Here is an 8779-nt window from a genome sequence, read left to right on the forward strand (position 1 = left end):
CCATCAACATCGACAACACTCCGCTTTCGGTGAGTGTCATTATCACTACAAAAACAACAACAACCCGCCTAAGTTGGCCATTAATCGGCTTAGGTGCCATATGGTCTGCGTAGTACTCTCGCAGGCGTCTTTAAATTGCTCTGCGAAGGTAAGCTTATTATCTCTCCTCAACTCAATGTATCTACCGGAGCTGTGAGTTTCTACCTGCTGGTCTCCTACCATCATATTGATTATGGTGGGAGCTCGTCTATTCGTGAGGACCGCGATCTTAGTTTTTTCCTCATATTATGTCTATTATAAAGTTAAAATAAAAAAAGAAATTATAAATGTAAGGCGCGATAACCTCCGAAGAGATCTAAGGCCGAGCTTCTTTTCCAATTTGCGTCGTGCTCCTCTTGATTTTTCCCTACAAATTGCCCGGACGGGACGTGCATGTCTTGCGCCGACTCCGAATAGCATCTGTAAGGCAGACGAGTTTTCACTGAGAGCTTTTCATGGCAAAAATACACCTGGAACGCTAGCCAAACACAGCCGAGGGGCGACCCCGCTTAGAAAAATTTTCTTCTAATTGAAAAACCTTTGTTTCTAAAATTGTGATGTTGCTTTGCCCGGGGTGTGAACCCAGGGCATACGGTGTGGTAGCCGGAGTACGCTACAATCACACCACGGTGGCCGCCATAAATTATTAAGTTAACCCTCCAAGATTGTCACCTTCGTATGTGAACTCCCTCTCTGAATCTTAGTTAACGCATGCAATTGCCACTCAAAATCATTAATAAATACAATTTACCATAAAATTCGCACTCGTCGACATGACGAAATCCGACAAAGTAACTTACGGACACACACACGCCTGCTCAAACAACACCACGAGCTCCATTGCACTAACAATATCAAATGCATACGCGTTACATTCATAGCGAGATTAGAGACCACTTGCTTTGAACTTCAATTCCATTACATCCTCATCCTCTTAATTGTACTCGCATCACATAATACCATTCAAGTCCAGCCAATTCAGTTCAACTTGGCTCAATACCACTTTGGTGTGCAGTTGCATTGTTACGATATGCATGAGTATGTACGTATGTATGCTACAACACGTGCGTACTCCCATCCTTCCGCGTTCTTGTTCCTGTCATTCTTCCTTTTCACTATAATGTGCATTATTACAGAACATTGGAAGTTATACGACTGCTGTCGCTCGTCGACTGTTGCATATACAGTTCACGCATACTTGCATTATTGTGATGCTACAGTCTGCGGGTCGACTGTCGTCGCCACAGTCACATTGTTTGCTAAGTGAACTTCCGCTCGTCATATGAGCGCAAATTTATATTCAATTTATTGCAACACATTAATTACATAATAGACTTGTTCAACAAGGAAAGGGGAGGGGCCATTGAGAAAATAAGTGAGTGCTTGTGAGGAAAATGTTGAGGATATAAAGTTTTACCCTAAAAATGTTTTTCTAAAGTAAATATGTATGTGAACAGTGTAGGTTTGTGTTAGAGGGATTCATGTTCATAACCCATTCCAAACCGCAATCTGGCGAGGATTTTCCAACTGTATCTGAGAAGACACGCCATTCCTAGATAGTATTTGCTCTTAAACCAATATAATATAGGTTAAGTTACTTCCATTCGTGTTGATCCGTTGTATGTCGACAGCCTCTAACGGTGAAACTGGCAACAATAAAGCTACGAATCGAACACAACGATCTTGGAAATTTTCTTCGGAGAGTCGTACACGTAAAAATTGTGAAAGGTTTGGTCTATTTAGGAATCAGCCTCAACAGCGAAAATAGTATCAGCTTAAAGATCAAACGAAGAATAACTTTTACCAACAAGTGCTACCTTGGGCTGAGTAGGCAATTGAAAAGTAAAGTCCCTCTCAACAAACAAAAACAATGCTTTGCAAGTCGCTCATCATACCTGTCCTGATGTATGGCTCGGAATCATGGGCGGTGTCGAGAGAAGATGAAATGGCTCTTAGAGTGTTTGAGAGTAAAGTTTTCCGGAAGATTTCTGGTCCACTCAGCGATATTGACGGCGAGTATAGAAGGGGCTATCATGATGAGCTGTATGAGCTTTATGCAAACATGACGATAGTGTAGCAAATAAAAACTTCAAGGTTTCGCTGACTAGGTCATGTTATGTGAATGGACGAAGACGCACCGGCCAACAAAGTACTTCAATTGACACCGTAGTTTGGAAACAGAGAAAGGGAGAGACCTCCACTAAGTTGGGAGAGACAGCTGGGAGAAGACTTGACCTCCTTGGTGCTCCCAATTGGCGTGAGCTATTGCGAAACAAGGATAGTTGGCGTGACTTTTTACGAAACGGTCAAAATCGCTTAGGCATAGCCGCCTGACTATCTAAGTAGATGCTAAATTCCCTAACAGTTACATAGTTGGATACCATCTCATCGGGCAACGTAAATTTCTGGCTAACACCGATCTCATATCGCAATACTCTACAGCCAATTTTCCCGTTCATTTCTGCCTTGAGGTTATGTGTCAACCCGAGCGGAAGTTGATACGTAGTCTTCCATGGCAGGGATGAAGTCGAACAGAATGTTTGAGTACAAGTAATGCACAAGATTATATCTCGCATCTTTAAAATACAGATTCATTCATGCCTTTAATGTCGAACAGCCAATGTAGTAGCCGTGGGGAGAGTTCCCGGCATTTGTCAATTGCCTCTCGACAGCAGTAAAATGCAACGAAAGACTTCCTAGTCCCATTCCCTACATTCGGCTTCCATGGCAACTTACCGTAAATAGTTCCAAAGTGCTTAACCAATTCAGGTAGCTCTAGCGATAAGGGAGAGTGTTCTAAATTCAAGAATATTATATATCCTTGTAGAAAAAAGAAGACGCGTTTTGCTAGGATTGACGGATAATACGCATGATTCGGACCACTTGGTCACGTCACCTAAGAAATGCCCCTCAGTTAATTCAGAAATTCACACCTGACAAGAATTCCGGGGTCATCTGTTTAAGCCACCACTTGGCAGCGTCTACCCTCAATGTCCTTAGGCAAATTGTTCATTACCAAGCCTAAAATAGGGAAGATATAACGTCCACCTGTTGCATGCCCTTCCTCACCTTTATCTTAGCCGTACAGTAAGTACCGGTTTATGAATCCCAGTCTAAGAAATTAACTCGGTGTTCATTATTGGGGTGTTCTTTGTGTGAACGGGATACCAGCAACAACTTATTTTAGTCCATGGTATATAATAACAATGGGAACACGCAGCGCCCTCATAAATGATTCCACATTATTTTGAAAATGTATGGTCTTGTTGGAGCTCCAATTATCATAAGAAGTTCCATGTGATTAACAAATTTTTCTTTTTATTTTGCAAAGCCGTCCTGAAATGTTATGGACCAGTTAAGTTTTAAAACTTCACATTTCTTGCAACCCGAGGTCCGTGTAATTTCGTTACTGTACTATACTAATGGTGCTGTCATCCAATACAGATATTAAAAGTTTTTCACCTCTCTTTTTGCGAAAGATGTCACTATATCTCTGATCTCATATAATGAATCGTGGACCTTTAGATTGAAAATTTATATTTTGGCTGAGTTATCTTTCTTTTAGCAATTTTGAGGGGTATTGGGATCGGAATTTTCCTAAATGAGAAATAACTAAGTGTCTGAGGCTCCTTCCAAGTTCAGGCTGTGGCAAAAACGATGGGAAAACGAACAACGAGGCAGGTGGACAGCGAAACTAATCACAGATGCTGAAGTACAAGTACAAGTAGCACAAGGAGAATTGATGAGGTCAATCACTACGTTATCCAAATTATTTGTGGACATGGGTACTTGAAAATAAAAAGATGATAAAAAAATTTAAGGTTTAAAGGTAGTCCTTTATATAAATGGACCAAAAAATAGAAGGCAATTTTTCCTTTAATACAGACATAATCTTGTTGAATTTTGACTAAAAAACTTTAACAATAGCTCTTGTATATGGGGTATTTCATCCCATTTTGACCAATTTTGAACCCGACCCCTTTAGAATTGGCTGAAAGTTTTTCTTCTTTTTCTTACGAAAGACGTTTTTCAGAATTTTTTCATCCAACTCAAAAAAAGTTATGAATTTAAAAAAAGAAAACGGTGTTTTTTTCAAAATGCTATAACTTTTTCAAAAATTTACCGTTTGGGATCTTTTTTTTTTTAAATTTGTTTTTAAATGTATTTTTCGGAAAAAATACAAAAATTTTTTAATTTTTTTTTCAATTAAATAAAAAAAAAATAATAATAATCGGCCCACTCCGGGATTAGTGGGGATGATTGAATTGATTGAAGTTTTTTATCAGAAAAAAAAATGGCGAAATTCGAAAAATCTCGAAAAACTGAAAAATTACAAAAAAAAAAACTTTAAAACTTTTTTTGTACTTTTTCCGAAAAGTACATTTAAAAACAAATTAAAAAAAAAAACAAGTAAGGAAGGTTAAGTTCGGGTGTAACCGAACATTATATACTCAGTTGAGAGCTATGGTGACAACATAAGGGAAAATAACCATGTAGGAAAATGAACCGAGGGAAACCCTGGAATGTGTTTGTATGACACGTGTATCAAATGGAAGGCATTAAAGAGTATTTTATGAGGGAGTGGGCCATAGTTCTATAGGTGGACGCCGTTAGGGATCTAGCCATAAAGGTGGATCAGGGTTGACTCTAGAATGCGTTTGTACGTTATGGGTATCAAATGAAAGGTGTTAATGAGTATTTTAAAAGGGAGTAATCCTTAGTTCTATAGGTGGACGCCGTTTCGAGATATCGCCACAAAGGTAGACCAGGGGTGACCCTAGAATTTGTACAATATGGGCATCAAACGAGAGGTGTTAATGAGTATTTTAAAAGGGAGTGGGCCTTAGTTCTATAGGTGGACGCCGTTTCGAAATATCGCCATAAAGGTGGACCAGGGGTGACTCTAGAATGTGTTTGTACAATATGGGTATCAAAAGAAACGTGTTAATGAGTATTTTAAAAGGGAGTAATCCTTAGTTCTATAGGTGGACGCCGTTTCGAGATATCGCCACAAAGGTAGACCAGGGGTGACCCTAGAATTTGTATAATATGAGCATCAAACGAGAGGTGTTAATGAGTATTTTAAAAGGGAGTAATCCTTAGTTCTATAGGTGGACGCCGTTTCGAGATATCGCCACAAAGGTAGACCAGGGGTGACCCTAGAATTTGTACAATATGGGCATCAAACGAGAGGTGTTAATGAGTATTTTAAAAGGGAGTGGGCCTTAGTTCTATAGGTGGATGCCGTTTCGAAATATCGCCATAAAGGTGGACCAGGGGTGACTCTAGAATGTGTTTGTACAATACGAGTAACAAAATAAAGGTGTTAATGAGTATTTTAAAAGGGAGTAATCCATAGTTACATAGGTGGACGCCGTTTCGAGATATCGCCATAAAGGTGGGCCAGGGGTGACTCTAGACTTTGTTTGTACGATATGGGTATCAATTGAAAGGTGCTAATGAGTATTTTTAAAAGGGAGTGGGCCTTCGTTCTATAGGTGGCCGCCGTTTCGAGATATCGCCATAAAGGTGGAGCAGTGGTGGCCCTAGAATTTGTTTGTACAATACGAGTATCAAAATAAAGGTGTTAATGAGTATTTTAAAAGGGAGTAATCCATAGTTCCATAGGTGGACGCCGTTTCGAGATATCGCCATAACGGTGGACCAGGGGTGACTTTAGAATATGTTTGTACGATATGGGTATCAAACGAAAGGTGTTAATGAGTATTTTGAAAGGGCGTGGGGCTTAGTTCTATAGGTGGCCGCCGTTTCGAGATATCGCCATAAAGGTGGAGCAGTGGTGGCCCTAGAATTCGTTTGTGCAATATGGGTATCAAACGAAAGGAGTTAATGAGTATCTTAAAAGGGAGTGGGCCTTAGTTCTATAGGTGTTCGCCTTTTCGAGATATCGCCATAAAGGTGGACCAGGGGTGACTCTAGAATAAGTTTGTACGATATGGGTATCAAATTAAAGGTATTAATGAGAGTTTTAAAAGGGAGTGGTGTGAAGGTGTTTTCCAGAAATCGACCAAAATGTGGACCAGGTTGACCCAGAACATCATCTGTTGGATACCGCTAATTTATTTATATATGTAATACCTGCCAAGATTTTAAGGGTTTTTTATTTCGCTCTGCAGAACTTTTTCATTTTCTTCTACTTAATATGGTAGGTGTCACACCTATTTTACAAAGGTATTTCTAAAGTTATATTTCGCGTCAATAAACCAATCCAATTACATTACCATGTTTCATCCCTTTTTTCGTATTTGGTATAGAATTATGGCATTTTTTTTCATTTTTCGTATTTTTCGATATCGAAAAAGTGGGCGTGGTCATAGTCGGATTTCGTTCATTTTTCTACCAAGATAAAGTGAGTTCAGATAAGTACGTGAACTGAGTTTAGTAAAGATATGTCGATTTTTGCTCAAGTTATCGTGTTAACGACCATGCGGAAGGACAGACGGGCGACTGTGTATATAAACTGGGCGTGGCATCAACCGATTTCGCCCATTTTCACAGAAAACAGTTAACGTCATAAAATCTATGCCCCTACCAAATTTCAAAAGAATTGGTTAATTTTTGTTCGACTTATGGCGTTAAAAGTATCATAGACAAATTAAATGAAAAAGGGCGGAGCCACGCCCATTTTGAAATTTTCTTTTATTTTTGTATTTTATTGCACCATATCATTACTGGAGTTGAATGTTGACATAATTTACTTATATACTGTAAAGATATTAAATTTTTTGTTAAAATTTGACTTTCAAAAAAAATTTTTTTTAAAGGTGGGCCTGGTCCTTCTCCGATTTTGCTAATTTTTATTAAGCGTACATATAGTAATAGGTGTAACGTTCCTGCCAAATTTCATCATGATATCTTCAACGACTGCCAAATTACAGCTTGCAGAACTTCTAAATTACCTTCTTTTAAAAGTGGGAGGTGCCACGCCCATTGTCCAAAATTTTACTAAGTTTCTATTCTGCGTCATAAGTTCAACTCATCTACCAAGTTTCGTCGCTTTAGCTGTCTTTTTTAATGAATTATCGCACTTTTTCGGTTTTTCGAAATTTTCGATATCGAAAAAGTGGGCGTGGTTATAGTCCGATATCGTTCATTTTAAACAGTAATCTGAAATGCGTGCTCAGTAACCTACATACCAAATTTCATCAAGATACCTCAAAATTTACTCAAGTTATCGTGTTAACGGACGGACGGACGGACGGACGGACATGGCTCAATCAAATTGTTTTTCGATCCTGATTATTTTGATATATGGAAGTCTATATCTATCTCGATTTCTTTATATATGTACAACCATTCGTTATCCAATCAAACTTAATATACTCTGTGAGCTCTGCTCAACTGAGTATAAAAATACATCTACAGAATGAAAACAAAACAAGTAAGGAAGGGTAAGTTCGGATGTTACCGAACATTACATACTCAGCTGCCAAATTACAGCTTGCAAAACTTTAAAATTACCTTCTTTTAAAAATGGGCGGTGCCACGCCCATGGTCCAAAATTTTACTAATTTTCTATTTTGCGTCATAAGTTCAACCCACCTACCAAGATTCATCGCATTATCCGCCTTTGGTAATGAATTATCGCACTTTTTCTGTTTTTCGAAGTATTCGATATCGAAAAAGTGGGCGTGGTCATTGTCTATGGGTCGCTTTCTATTCATGTATGTATTTTGTGTACCAAATATGAACCAAATCGGACCACAAACACGATTTTTTGAAATATTTCGATCCATGCGCCACCTATCGGAAATTTTTTCTTATTATTGCATTGTCATCGGGTTCTGAACCATATTCCAAGTTTCAAGCTTGTAGCTTATCGGGAAGTTGCTTAAATTTCAATTACAAAATTCGTGCCGCCCAACCAGCCTATCAAGCCAACCTAAATAAAATCGTTTAAAAAACGGCATGCATGTGCAATCATACTGGTACGTCCAGAAAAATTATATTTTTTAGTTAACTCAATCTATCCCCAGGCTGTAAGTCTCGGTTCCCAGATTCAGTACAGGTTCCGAGTTCGGTTTCCGATTCGGTTTCGTATTTAGTATCGGTTTTGATTCCGGATTTCGATCCAAGACCGGTTCCGGGCTCGGATCCAATTCCAGTTCTGCGTTTGGATCCAATTTCATTTCCGGGCTCAGTTTCAGTTTTGGTTTCGGTTCCGTTTACAGATTCGGTAACGGTTTCGATTCCGGTTTCGAGGTTGGTTCCTGGTTCAGTTCCAGTTTAGAGTTCGGTTCCGGTTTTGGTATTGGGTTTGGTTACAGTTCCAGTCCCGGTTCTGAGTTATGTTTTGTGTATTACGGGGTGTACAATGTAGCGCTCCTTATATCGTAATGTTGGATTAACCTTGATCCCACACTGCTCTTCAGAATCCTAAATACAGAATAGTGTCCACTGGCTATAAATCCGATAAAAACTTTGTCTTCTTTACGGTACGTTGGTTTACCTTTTTATACAAATTGGTAATTTTTAAAAGGACTAAATTGTTACTCGATACTACCATGCAAATATTTTGGTTACCTTCGATAAAGCAATATAACTTAATGAAGTAGAAATCCTAGAGGACTAGTTAATTTGCGTCACTTTCTTGACGAAAGAAAAGACAATCACTTAATTCCAGTTGTACATCCATGATGAAGACGATTGACTCCATCCATAGGGAAGAATATATTTCTTACTAAAATTTCTAAGATATATGAAAGTGTCAAAGTGAGTA

This window comes from Eurosta solidaginis, chromosome 2 (assembly GCF_040869045.1).
Source record: "Eurosta solidaginis isolate ZX-2024a chromosome 2, ASM4086904v1, whole genome shotgun sequence".
NCBI classification, from domain to species: domain Eukaryota; kingdom Metazoa; phylum Arthropoda; class Insecta; order Diptera; family Tephritidae; genus Eurosta; species Eurosta solidaginis.